Here is a 15,215-nt window from a genome sequence, read left to right on the forward strand (position 1 = left end):
GCGTTTAACGCCAAGCTGTAGCCTGTTTCTGGTGTTAAACGCTAGTATGATGCTTCTTTCTAGCGTTAAACGCCCAGAATGGTGCCAGACTGGGCGTTTAACGCCCATCTTGCTACCCTAACTGACGTTTAAAAGCCAGTAAGTTCTTCCTCCAGGGTGTGCTATTTTTAATGCTGTTTTTGAATTTGCTTTGATTATTGCAGTTGTTTTTGTGACTCCACATGATCATCAACCAAAAGAAAACATAAAACAATAATGGAAATTTAACATAGATAGATAAAAAAAATTAGGTTGCTGGTGCACGAAATTGTGATCATCAATGGCGCCATCAACATGGTACGCTCAATTGTAATCTCAACTCTTTATCACAACTTCGCACAACAAACCAGCAAGTGCACTGGGTCGTCCAAGTAATAAACCTTACGTGAGTAAGGGTCGATCCCACGGAGATTGTTGGTATGAAGCAAGCTATGGTCATCTTGTAAATCTCAGTCAGGCGGATTCAAATGGTTATAGAGGATTGATAATTAAAAGATGAATAAGACATAAAATAAAGATAGAGATACTTATGTAATTCATTGGTGAGAGCTTTAGATAAGCGTATGGAGATGCTTTGTCCCTTCTGTCTCTCTGCTTTCCTACTGTCTTCATCCAATCCTTCTTACTCCTTTCCATGGCAAGCTGTATGTTGGGCATCACCGTTGTCAATGGCTACATCCCGTCCTCTCAGTGAAAATGCTCAACGCGCTCTGTCACAACACGGCTAATCATCTGTCGGTTCTCGATCATGTCGGAATAAAATCCAGTGATTCTTTTGCGTCTGTCACTAACGCCCCACAATCGCGAGTTTGAAGCTCGTCACAGTCATTCAATCCCTGAATCCTACTCAGAATACCACAGACAAGGTTTAGACCTTCCGGATTCTCAAGAATGGCCGCCAATGGATTCTAGCTTATACCACAAAGATTCTGATTAAGGAATCCAAGAGATACACATTCAAGCCTTGTTTGCATGTAGAACAGAAGTGGTTGTCAGGCACGCGTTCATAAGTGAGAATGATGATGAGCGTCACATAATCATCACATTCATCAAGTTCTTGGGTGCGAATGAATATCTTAGAACAAGAATAAGCTAAATTGAATAGAAGAACAATAGAATTGCATTAATAATCGAGGTACAGTAGAGCTCCACACCTTAATCTATGGTGTGTAAAAACTCCACCGTTGAAAATACATAAGTGATAATGGTGATCATTGGCTTCGGCCCCAGAGAGGGAACCAGAAGAACCAAGATGAAAATACAATAGTAAAAGGTCCTATTTATAGAGAACTAGTAGCTTAGGGTTTACAAAAATGAGTAAATGACGTAAAAATCCACTTCCGGGCCCACTTGGTGTGTGCTTGGGCTGAACATTGAAGCTTCCATGTGTAGAGACTTTTCTTGGAGTTAAACGCCAGCTTTTGTGCCAGTTTGGGCGTTTAACTCCCACTTTTGTGCCAGTTCCGGCGTTTAACGCCAGAATTCTTGAGCTGACTTGAAACGCCTGTTTGGGCCATCAAATCTCGGGAAAAGTATAGACTATTATATATTTCTGGAAAGCCCAGGATGTCTACTTTCCAACGCAATTAAGAGCGCGCCAATTGGGATTCTGTAGCTCCAGAAAATCCATTTCGAGTACAGGGAGGTCAGAATCCAACAGCATCTGCAGTCCTTTTTCAGTCTCTGGATCAGATTTTTGCTCAGGTCCCTCAATTTCAGCCAAAAAATACCTAAAATCACAGGAAAACACACAAACTCATAGTAAAGTCCAGAAAAGTGAATTTTAAATAAAAACTAATAAAAATATAATAAAACATATTAAAAACATACTAAAAATAATGCCAAAAAGCGTATAAATTATCCGCTCATCACAACACCAAACTTAAGTTGTTGCTTGTCCCCAAGCAACTGAAAATCAAATTGGATAAAAAGAAGAGAATATACAATGAATTCCAAAAACATCTATGAAGATCAGTATTAATTAGATGAGCGGGGCTTTTAGCTTTTTGCCTCTGAACAGTTTTGGCATCTCACTTTATCCTTTGAAGTTCAGAATGATTGGCTTCTATAGAAACTCTGAATCCGGATAGTGTTATTGATTCTCCTAGTTAAGTATGATGATTCTTGAACACAGCTACTTTATGAGTCTTGGCCGTGGCCCAAAGCACTCTGTTTTCCAGTATTACCACCGGATACATCCATGCCACAGACACATAACTAGTTGAACCTTTTCTTAAGCACACTCTTTTCCAGTATTACCACAGTCTCAAGTTTTCACTTGACACCTTCACGCCACAAGCACATGGTTAGGGACAGCTTGGTTTAGCCGCTTAGGCCAGGATATTATTCCTGTAGGCCCTCCTATCCATTGATGCTCAAAGCCTTGGATCCTTTTTATTATCCTTGCCTTTTGGTTTAAAGGGCTATTGGCTTTTTCTGCTTGCTTTTTTTTTTTGAATTCACTGCTTTTTCTTGCTTCAAGAATCATTTTTATGATTTTTCAGATCCTCAGTAGCATGTCTCCTTTTTCATCATTCTTTCAAGAGCCAACAATTTTAACATTCATGAACAACAAATTCAAAAGACATATGCACTGTTCAAGCATACATTCAGAAATCAAAAGTATTGCCACCACATCAAAATAATTAATCTGTTATAAAATTCGAAATTCATGCAATTCTTCTCTTTTTCAATTAAGAACATTTTTCATTTAAGAAAGGTGATGGATTCATAGGACATTCATAACTTTAAGGCATAGACACTAAGACACTAATGATCATAAGACACAAACATAAGAAAAACATAAAGCATAATTTTCGAAAAACACAAAAATAAAGAACAAGGAGATTAAAGAACGGGTCCACCTTAGTGATGGCAGCTTGCTCTTCCTCTTGAAGATCTTATGGAGTGCTTGAGCTACTCAATGTCTCTTCCTTGCCTTTGTTGCTCCTCTCTCATGATTCTTTGATCTTCTCTAATTTCATGGAGGAGGATGGAATGTTCTTGGTGCTCCACCTTTAGTTGTCCCATGTTGGAACTCAATTCTCCTAGGGAGGTGTTGATTTGCTCCCAATAGTTATGTGGAGGAAAGTGCATCCCTTGAGGCATCTCAGGGATTTCATGATGAGAAATTTCCTCATGTCCATGAGTGGGATCTCTTGTTTGCTCCATCCTCTTCTTAGTGATGGGCTTGTCCTCATCAATGAGGATGTCTCCCTCTATGTTAATTCCAACTGAATTACAGAGGTGACAAATGAGATGAAGGAAGGCTAACCTTGCCAAGGTAGAGGACTTGTCTGCCACCTTATAAAGTTCTTGGAATATAACCTCATGAACTTCTACTTCCTCTCCAATCATGATGCTATGAATCATGATAGCCCGGTCTATAGTAGCTTCGGACCGGTTGCTAGTGGGAATGATTGAGCGTTGGATAAACTCCAACCATCCCCTAGCCACGGGCTTGAGGTCATGCCTTCTCAGTTGAATCAGCTTCCCTCTTGAATCTCTCTTCCATTGAGCGCCCTCTTCACAAATGTCTATGAGGACTTGGTCCAACCTTTGATCAAAGTTGACCCTTCTAGTGTAGGGGTGTTCATCTCCTTGCATCATGGGCAAGTTGAATGCCAACCTTATATTTTCCGGACTAAAATCTAAGCATTTCCCCCGAACCATTGTAAGCCAATTCTTTGGGTCCGGGTTCACACTTTGATCATGGTTCTTGGTGATCCATGCATTGGCATAGAACTCTTGAACCATTAAGATTCCGACTTGTTGAATTGGGTTGGTAAGAACTTCCCAACCTCTTCTTCGGATCTCATGTCGGATCTTCGGATATTCACTCTTTTTGAGTTTGAAAGGGACCTCGGGGATCACCTTCTTCATGGCCATAACTTCATAGAAGTGGTCTTGATGCACCCTTGAGATGAATCTCTCCATCTCCCATGACTCGGAGGTGGAAGCTTTTGCCTTCCCTTTCCTCTTTCTAGAGGTTTCTCTGGCCTTAGGTGCCTCAAAGATTATGGAAAAATGAAAATCAACGCTTTTACCACACCAAACTTAGAAGGATTGCTCGTCCTCGAGCAAAAGAGGAAAGAAAAGAGTAGAAGAAGAAGAAATAGAGGAGATGGAGGGGGAGAAGTAGTGTTTAGGTTGTGTGAAAATGAGGGAGTGAAGAAGGGTTTATATAGGGGTGGAGAGAGGGGTAGGGTTCGGCCATTATGGGTGGGTTTGGGAGGGAAAGTGGTTTGAATTTAGATGGTAGGGTAGGTGGGGTTTTATCAAGGATGGATGTGAGTGGTGAAAAGAATGGTGGGATTTGATAGGTGAGAGGTTTTTGGGGAAGAGATATTGAGGTGATTGGTGAATGGGTGAAGAAGAGAGAGAGTGGTGGGGTAGGTGGGGATCCTGTGGGGTCCACAGATCCTGAGGTGTCAAGGATAGCTCATCCATGCACCATGTGGCGTGCAAAAATGCCCTTTCAGCCAATCCTGGCATTAAACGCCAGGTTGCTGACCATTTCTGGTGTTTAACACCAGCTTCTTGCCCCTTTCTGGCGTTAAACGCCCAGAATGGTACCAGACTGGGCGTTAAACGCCCATTTTGCTGCCCTTACTGGCGTTTAAACGCCAGCCAGTTTTTCCTCCAGGGTGTGCTATTTTTCTTTCTATTTTTCATTCTGTTTTTGCTTTTTCAATTGTTTTTGTGACTTCTTATGATCATCAACCTATAGAAAACATAAAATAACAATGGAAAATAGATAGATATAGTAAAATTGGGTTGCCTCCCAACAAGCGCTTCTTTAATGTCAGTAGCTTGACAGTGGGCTCTCATGGAGCCTCACAGATACTCAGAGCAATGTTGGAACCTCCCAACACCAAACTTAGAGTTTGACTGTGGGGTTCAACACCAAACTTAAAGTTTGGTTGTGGCCTCCCAACACCAAACTTAGAGTTTGACTGTGGGGGCTCTATTTGACTCTGTTTTGAGAGAAGCTCTTCATGCTTCCTCTCCATGGTTACAGAGGGATATCCTTGAGCCTTAAACACAAAGGATTCTTCATTCATTTGAATGATCAATTCTCCTCTGTCAACATCAATCACAGCCTTTACTGTGGCTAGGAAGGGTTTGCCAAGGATGATGGATTCATCCATGTACTTCCCAGTCTCTAGGACTATAAAATCAGCAGGGATGTAATGGTCTTCAACCTTTACCAGAACATCCTCTACAAGTCCATAAGCTTGTTTTCTTGAATTGTCTGCCATCTCTAGTGAGATTCTTGCAGCTTGTACCTCAAAGATCCTTAGCTTCTCCATTACAGAGAGATGCATGAGGTTTATGCTTGACCCTAGGTCACACAGAGCCTTCTCAAAGGTCATGGTTCCTAATGTACAAGGTATTGAGAACTTCCCAGGGTCCTGTCTCTTTTGAGGTAATCTCTGCCTAGTCAAGTCATCCAGTTCTTTGGTGAGCAAAGGAGGTGCGTCCTCCCATGTCTCATTACCAAATAACTTGTCATTTAGCTTCATGATTGCTCCAAGGTACTTAGCAACTTGCTCTTTAGTGACATCTTCATCCTCTTCAGAGGAATAATACTCATCAGAGCTCATGAATGGCAGAAGTAAATCCAATGGAATCTCTATGGTCTCAGTGTGAGCCTCAGATTCCCATGGTTCCTCATTAGGGAACTCATTGGAGGCCAGTGGACGTCCATTGAGGTCTTCCTCAGTGGCGATCACTGCCTCTTCCTCCTCTCCAATTTTGGCCATGTTGATGGCCTGACACTCTCCTTTTGGATTCTCTTCTGTATTGCTTGGAAGAGTACTAGGAGGGAGTTCAGTAACTTTCTTACTCAGCTGACCCACTTGTGCCTCCAAGTTTCTAATGGAGGACCTTGTTTCAGTCATGAAACTTTGAGTGGTTTTGATTAGATCAGAGACCATGGTTGCTAAGTCAGAGTGGCTCTGCTTAGAATTCTCTGTCTGTTACTGAGAAGATGATGGAAAAGGCTTGCCATTGCTAAACCTGTTTCTTCCACCATTATTGTTGTTGAAACCTTGTTGAGGTCTCTGTTGATCCTTCCATGAGAGATTTGCATGATTTCTCCATGAAGGATTATAGGTGTTTCCATAGGGTTCTCCCATGTAATTCACCTCTTCCATTGATGGGTTCTCAGGATCATAAGCTTCTTCTTCAGATGAAGCTTCCTTAGTACTGCCTGGTGCAGCTTGCATTTCAGACAGACTTTGAGAAATCATATTGACTTGCTGAGTCAATATTTTGTTCTGAGCCAATATGGCATTCAGAGTATCAATCTCAAGAACTCATTTCTTCTGATTCGTCCCATTGTTCACAGGATTCCTTTCAGAAGTGTACATGAATTGGTTATTTGCAACCATTTTAATGAGTTCTTGAGCTTCTGCAGGCGTCTTCTTCAGATGAAGAGATCCTCCAGCAGAGCTGTCCAATGACATCTTAGACAGTTCAGACAGACCATCATAGAAGATACCTATGATGCTCCATTCAGAAAGCATGTCAGAAGGACACTTTCTGATCAATTGTTTGCATCTTTCCCAAGCTTCATAGAGGGATTCTCCTTCCTTCTGTCTGAAGGTTTGGACTTCCACTCTAAGCTTACTCAATTTTTGAGGTGGAAAGAACTTTGCCAAAAAGGCATTGACTAGCTTTTCCTAAGAGTTCAGGCTTTCTTTAGGTTGTGAGTCCAACCATATCCTAGCTCTGTCTCTTACAGCAAAAGGGAATAGCATAAATCTGTAGACCACAGGGTCAACCCCATTGGTCTTGACAGTGTCATAGATTTGCAAGAATTCAGCTAAAAACTGATGAGGATCTGACGTTGGGATTTTTGCCAGTAAAGAATTTCATAAAAACAGTCGCATTGTAGATATAGTCTCTAAACCGACAGAAATCCCTTCGTACAAACGTTTTGGTTGTCACAAGTAACAAACCCCTTTAAAATTGATAACCGAGTATTTAAACCTCGGGTCGTCTTCTCAAGGAATTGCAGGGAGGTATGTTCTTATTATTGGCTATAAAAAAGGTAAAATTGGGGTTTTGGAAGTAAGGCGGGAATATATTATATGACAAGTAAAATAAAATAATACTAATAAAATCTCTTGGCAAGGTATAAGAACTGGAAGTCCTATCCTAGTTATCTTTATCAATTGTGATGAGAATTGGATTTTTCTCCCACTTTGTTAACCTCTAACTATGAAGGTAAGTTAAGTGGATGAATTAATTCGAATCCTCAAGTCCTAGTCTTTCCTTGGGAAAGGCTAGAGTTATTGGAATATGAATTAATGAAATGAAGAAATCCAATTTTCAATCAACAATGGAGCTGATAACCTTAGGGTCACCAATTAATCAACCACAGCCAAGAATGTAAAAAGCTAAATTAAAATCATAAATATCTGGAATACCTTTAATTCATTCAAAGCAGTAAAATCTAACATGGAAGACATTCATAAGCCAATTGGGCAACAGGAAATCCAAATTATTTTTATAAATAAAAGACAGCAGTCATCAATCTGAAATATCTCAAATAACATTAATCAAGAAAATCAATCTAAACATGGAACATTGAAAAATAAATAAAAATAAAGAACCTGGGATTGAGAGTCACTCCTAAAACTAAGAGAAGTCCTAAATCCTAATCCTAAGAGAGAGGAGAGAACCTCTCTCTCTAAAAACTACATCTAAAATAATAAAAAGAGAATTATGAATAGCATCTAAAGTCTCTCCTCATTCCTCCACTTTTCAGCCTTTAATCTGTGTTTTCTTGGCTTGAAACTGGGTCAGAAACAGCCCAGAAGTCACTTCCAGTGCTTTCTGGTCCGTACAGGTCACGGAAAAGTGACGCGGCCGCGCGGGTTGCGTTCCTGCCAGGTCACGCGTCTGCGTGACTCACGCGTTCGCGTCGCCTGGCGTTGGGTAGCTATGGCATATTATATATCAAATCGAAGCCCCGGACGTTAGCTTTCCAATGCAACTGAAACCGCGTCGTTTGGACCTCTGTAGCTAAAGTTATAGCCGTTTGAGTGTCAAGAGCTCAGGCTAGACAGCTTAGCAGTTTCTCCAACTTCTTGTATTCCTTCCACTTTTGCATGCTTCCTTTCCATCCTCTGAGTCATTCCTGCCTTGTAATCTCTGAAATCACTTAACACACATATCAAGGCATCTAATGGTAATAAGAGAGTATTAAACATATGGAACATAAGGCCAAAGAAGCATGTTTTCAATCAAAGCACATAATTAGGAAGGCAAATGTAAAACCATACAAATAGTATGAATAAGTGAGTAAAGAGTTGATAAAAACCACTTAATTGAGTATAAGATAAACCATAAAATAGTGGTTTATCAGGATCTTCCAATGGAAGTCCATGGAACTTGCAATTTTGTTGCATTAGAGAAACTAATTGAGGCTTAAGCTCAAAGTTGTTTGCTCCAATGGCAGGGATAGAGATGCTTCTCCCATAGAAGTTAGGAGTAGGTGCAGTAAAGTCACCCAGCACCTACCTTGCATTGTTGGCATTGTTGTTGTTTTTAGCTGCCATGTCTTCTTCTTGTTTGAAGATTTTTGTTAGGTCCTCTACAGAGAGTAGTGCTTTAGCTTCTCTTAGCTTTCGCTTCAAGGTCCTTTCAGGTTCAGGGTCAGCCTCAACAAGAATGCTTTTGTCTTTGTTCCTGCTCATATGAAAGATAAGAGAACAAGAAAGTATGGAGTCCTCTATGTCACAGTATAGAGATTCCTTGAGGTGTCAGAGGAAAAGAAGAATAGAAGGAGAAGGTAGAAGAATTCGAACTTATCAAGAGGGATAGAGTTCGAATTATTGATAGTGGAGGAGTGTCAATCCTTAAATAGAAGGATGTGAGACGAGGGGAAGAACTTTTCGAAAATAAAATAAAAGATTTTAAAATGATTAAAAGAAATTTTGAAAATTTGATGAATAATTTTCGAAAATTAAAGTTGGGAAAGAAATAAAGTGATTTTGAAAAAGATTTTGAAATTAGAAATCAAAAAGATATGATTGAAAACTATTTTGAAAAAGATGTGATTAAAAAGATATGATTGAAAAACAATTTAAAAAGATTTGATTTTTAAAATTAATGACTTGGCTAACAAGAAATTTAAAAGATATGATTCAGACATTAAACCTTTCTCAACAGAAAAGGCAACATACTTGAAATGTTGAATCAGATCATTAATTGTTAGCAAGTATTTTTGAAAAATGGAAAGAAATTGATTTTGAAAATATATGATTGAAAAGATATGATTTGAAAAAGATTTGATTTTGAAAAATTATGAAAACTTGAAAAAAATTTGAATTAAAAACAAAATCTTCCCTCTTGTGCCATCCTGGCGTTAAACGCCCAGAATGGTATCCATTCTGGCGTTTAACGCCCAAAATGCTACCCTTTTGGGCGTTAAACGCCCAGCCAGGTACCTTGGCTGGCATTTAAACGCCAGTTTTCCTTCTTCATTGGGCATTTTGAACGCCCAGCTTTTTCTGTGTAATTCCTCTGCTGCATGTTCTGAATCTTCAATTCTCTGTATTATTGACTTGAAAAGACACAAATTAAAATTTTTTTTGAATTTTTAATGATGAGGAATAATCAAAATGCCACTAAGATCAAATAAACAATGCATGCAAGACACCAAACTTAAAAGTTTGTATACTATTGACACTAACAAATTGAGAATGCGTATGAGAAACAACAAAACACTCAAGACAAGAGAATTTAAAGATCAGAGCAAGGAAATCATCAAGAACAACTTGAAGATCAATGAAGAACATAATGCATGTAATTTTCGAAAATTAGAAGATTAAAAACATGCAATGGACACCAAACTTAAAATTAGACACTAGACTCAAACAAGAAACATAAAATATTTTTGATTTTATGATTTTATAAATTTTTTTGTGCTTTTTCGAAAATTATATGGAGAAGTAAAATAAAGGATTCAAAATTCTTAATGAGAATTCCAGGAATCATGCAATGTTAGTCTAAAGTTTTAGTCTAAAAAAAATTAGACATGGCTAGCCAAGCTTCAGCAGGACATTACATTCAAGAGCTAAATTGATGAGAATCAATCAGCTTTGGTGATGATGAAAACATCATCTGAAACTCTAGAATTCATTCTTAAGAACTCTGAAGAACAAAATAAAATAAAATAACCTAATCTAAGCAACAAGATGAATCGTCAGTTGTCCAAACTCAAACAATCCCCGGCAACGGCGCCAAAAACTTGGTGCACAAAATTGTGATCATCAAAGGCGCCATCAACATGGTACGCTCAATTGCAATCTCAACTTTTTATCACAACTTCGCACAACTAACCAGCAAGTGCACTGGGTCGTCCAAGTAATAAACCTTACGTGAGTGAGGGTCGATCCCACGGAGATTGTTGGTATGAAGCAAGCTATGGTCATCTTGTAAATCTCAGTCAGGCGGATTCAAATGGTTATGGATGATTGATAATTAAAAGATGAATAAGACATAAAATAAAGATAGAGATACTTATGTAATTCATTGGTGAGAGCTTCAGATAAGCGTATGGAGATGCTTTGTCCCTTCTGTCTCTCTGCTTTTCTACTGTCTTCATCCAATCCTTCTTACTCCTTTCCATGGCAAGCTGTATGTTGGACATCACCGTTGTCAATGGCTACATCCCGTCCTCTCAGTGAAAATGTTCAACGCGCTCTGTCACAGCACGGCTAATCATCTGTCGGTTCTCGATCATGTCGGAATAGAATCCAGTGATTCTTTTGCGTCTGTCACTAACGCCCCACAATCGCGAGTTTGAAGCTCGTCACAGTCATTCAATCCCTGAATCCTACTCAGAATACCACAGACAAGGTTTAGACCTTCTGGATTCTCAAGAATGGCCGCCAATGGATTCTAGCTTATACCACGAAGATTCTGATTAAGGAATCCAAGAGATACACATTCAAGCTTTGTTTGCATGTAGAACGGAAGTGGTTGTCAGGCACGCGTTCATAAGTGAGAATGATGATGAGCGTCACATAATCATCACATTCATCAAGTTCTTGGGCGCGAATGAATATCTTAGAACAAGAATAAGCTGAATTGAATAGAAGAACTATAGTAATTGCATTAATACTCGAGGTACAGCAGAGCTCCACACCTTAATCTATGGTGTGTAAAAACTCCACCGTTGAAAATACATAAGTGATAATGGTGATCATTGGCTTCGGCCCCAGAGAGGGAACCAGAAGAACCAAGATGAAAATACAATAGCAAAAGGTCCTATTTATAGAGAACTAGTAGCTTAGGGTTTACAAAAATGAGTAAATGACATAAAAATCCACTTCCGGGCCCACTTGGTGTGTGCTTCGGCTGAGCATTGAAGCTTCCATGTGTAGAGACTTTTCTTGGAGTTAAACGCCAGCTTTTGTGCCAGTTTGGGCGTTTAACTCCCACTTTTGTGCCAGTTCCGGCGTTTAACGCCAGAATTCTTGAGCTGACTTAGAACGCCTATTTGGGCCATCAAATCTAGGACAAAGTATAAACTATTATATATTTCTGGAAAGCCCAGGATGTCTACTTTCTAACGCAACTGAGAACGCGCCAATTGGGATTTTGTAGCTCCAAAAAATCCACTTCGAGTGCAGGGAGGTTAGAATCCAACAACATCTGCAGTCCTTTTTTAGTCTTTGGATCAGATTTTTGCTCAGGTCCCTCAATTTCAGCCAGAAAATACCTGAAATCACAGAAAAACACACAAACTCATAGTAAAGTCCAGAAAAGTGAATTTTAAATAAAAACTAATAAAAATATAATAAAAACTAACTAAAACATACTAAAAACATACTAAAAACAATGCCAAAAAGCGTATAAATTATCCGCTCATCAGTTGCCTCCCAATAAGCACTTCTTTAATGTCAACAGCTTGACAGTGAGCTCTCATGGAGCCTCACAGATATTCAGAGCATGGTTGGGGCCTCCCAACACCAAACTTAGAGTTTGGTTGTGGCCTCCCAACACTAAACTCAGAGTTTGAATGTGGGGGCTTTTGGTTGACTCTGTATTGAGAGAAGCTTTTCATGCTTCCTCTCCATGGTTACAGAAGGAGATCCTTGAGCTTTAAACACAAGGTAGTCCTCATTCAATTGAAGGACCAACTCTCCTCTGTCAACATCAATCATAGCTCTTGTTGTGGCTAGGAAAGGTCTGCCAAGGATAATGGATTCATCCTCATCTTTCCCAGTGTCTAGGATTATGAAATCAGTAGGGATGTAAAGGCCTTCAACCTTCACTAGCACGTCCTCTACTATTCCATAAGCCTTTTTCATGGATTTGTTTGCCATCTCTAGTGAGATTCTTGCAGCTTGAACCTCAAAGATTCCCAGTTTCTCCATTACAGAGAGTGGAATGAGGTTTATGCCTGACCCCAGGTCACACAGAGCCTTCTCAAAGGTCATGGTGCCTATGGTGCAAGGTATCAAGAACCTTTCGGAATCCTCTTTCTTTTGAGGTAATGTCTGCCTAATCAAGTTATTCAGTTCATTGGTGAGCAAGGGGGGTTCATCCACCCAAGTCTCATTACCAAATAACTTGGCATTCAACTTCATGATTGCTCCAAGGTACTTAGTAACTTGCTCTTCAGTAATATCTTCATCATCTTCAGAGGAAGAATACTCATCAGAGCTCATGAATGACAGAAGTAGGTTCAATAGAATCTCTATGGTCTCTAGATGAGCTTCAGATTCCTTAGGTTCCTCAAATGGGAACTCCTTTTTGTCCATAGGACGTCCCATGAGGTCTTCCTCACTGGGATTCACATCCTCCTCCTCCTTTTTAGGGTCGGCCACACCAAGTAAGGTTATGGCCTTGCACTCTCTTTTTGGATTCTCTTCTGTATTGCTTGGGAGAGTACTAGGAGGAGTTTCAGTGACTCTTTTACTCAGCTGGCCCACTTGTGCTTCCAAATTTCTGATGGAGGACCTCGTTTCATCCATGAAACTGAGAGTGGCGTTAGATAGATCAGAGACTATATTTGCAAAACTAGAGGTGCTCTGCTCAGAATTCTCTATCTGTTGCTGAGAGGATGATGGAAAAGGTTTGCTATTGTTAAATCTGTTTCTTACACCATTATTATTGAAGCCCTGTTGAGGCTTCTGTTGGTCCTTCCATGAAAGATTTGGATGATTTCTCCATGAAGGATTATAAGTGTTTCCATAGGCTTCACCCATGTAATTCACCTATGCCATTGCAGGGTTCTCAGGATCATAAGCTTCTTCTTCAGAAGATGCTTCTTTAGTACTGTTGGATGCGTCTTGCAATCCATTCAGACTCTGAGAAATTATATTGACTTGCTGAGTCAACATTTTGTTCTGAGCCAATATGGCATTCAGAGCATCAATTTCAAGAACTCCCTTCCTCTGAGGCATCCCATTACTCACAAGATTCCTTTCAGAGGTGTACATGAACTGGTTATTTGCAACCATTTCAATGAGTTCCTGAGCTTCTGCAGGTATTTTCTTCAGAACGGTCCATCACAAGATTCCTGCAGAACGGTCCAATGACAACTTAGACAATTTAGACAGACTATCATAGAATATATCCAGGATGGTCCATTCTGAGAGCATGTCAGAAGGACACTTTTTGGTCAGTTGCTTGTATCTTTTCCAAGCTTCATAGAAGGATTCACCTCCTTTCTGCCTGAAGGTTTGAACATCCACTCTAAGCTTGCTCAGCTTTTGAGGAGGAAAGAATTTGGCTAAGAAAACTGTGACCAGCTTATCCCAAGAGTTCGTTCAGGCTATCTCTAGGTTGAGAATTCTAGCTCTGTCTCTTACAGCAAAAAGGAAAAGCATAAGCTTGTAGACCTCAGGATCAACTCCATTGGTCTTAACAGTGTCACAGATCTGCAAGAATTCAATTAAGAACTGAAAAAGATCTTCTGATGGAAGTCCATAAAACTTGCAATTCTGTTGCATCAGAGAAACTAATTGAGGCATAAGCTCAAAATTGTTTGCTCCAATGGCAGGGATTGAGATGCTTCTTCCATGGAAGTTGGAAGCTGGTGTAGTAAAATCACCAAGCACTTTCCTTGCATTGTTATTGTTGTTGGGTTCGGCCATTACTTCTTTTTCGAGATTCTTTGTAAGGTTTTCTGATGAGCGGATAATTTGTACGCTTTTTGGCATTGTTTTTAGTATGTTTTTGGTAGTTTTAGTTGAGTTTTTATTATATTTTTATTAGTTTTTAGTTAAAATTCACTTTTCTAGACTCTACTATGAGTTTGTGTGTTTTTCTGCGATTTCAGGTATTTTCTGGCTGAAATTGAGGGATCTGAGCAAAAATCTGATCCAGAGACTCAAAAGGACTGCAGATGCTGTTGGATTCTGACCTCCCTGCACTCGAAGTGGATTTTCTGGAGCTACAGAAGCCCAATTGGCGCTCTCTCAACGGCGTTGGAAAGTAGACATCCTGGGCTTTCCAGCAATATATGATAGTCCATACTTTGCCCAAGATTTGATGGCCCAAACCGGCGTTCAAAGTCACCTCAAGAAATTCCAACGTTAAACGCCGGAACTGGCACCTAAATGGGAGTTAAACGCCCAAACTGGCATAAAAGCTGGCGTTTAACTCCAAGAAGAGTCTCTACACGAAAATGCTTCATTGCTCAGCCCAAGCACACACCAAGTGGGCCCGGAAGTGGATTTTTATGTCATTTACTCATCTCTGTACACCCTAGGCTACTAGTTCTCTATATATAGGACCTTTTACTATTGTATTTATCATCTTTGGACATCTAGTTCTTAGATCATTGGGAGGCTGGCCTCACGGCCATGCCTAGACCTTGTTCTTATGTATTTTCAACGGTGGAGTTTCTACACACCATAGATTAAGGTGTGGAGCTCTGCTGTACCTCGAGTATTAATGCAATTACTATTGTTCTTCCATTCAATTCCGCTTGTTCTTGTTCTAAGATATCACTTGTTCTTCAACTTGATGAATGTGATGATCCGTGACACTCATCATCATTCTCACCTATGAACAAGGTGACTGACAACCATTCTTGTTCTACAAGCAACCAAGGCTTAGTGAATATCTCTTGGATTCTTTAATCGGAATCTTCGTGGTATAGGCAGGACCTGATGGCGGCATTCAAGAGAATCCGGAAGGTCTAA

The sequence above is a fragment of the Arachis stenosperma genome, chromosome 6 (assembly GCF_014773155.1).
Source record: "Arachis stenosperma cultivar V10309 chromosome 6, arast.V10309.gnm1.PFL2, whole genome shotgun sequence".
Classification (NCBI taxonomy): Eukaryota; Viridiplantae; Streptophyta; class Magnoliopsida; order Fabales; family Fabaceae; genus Arachis; species Arachis stenosperma.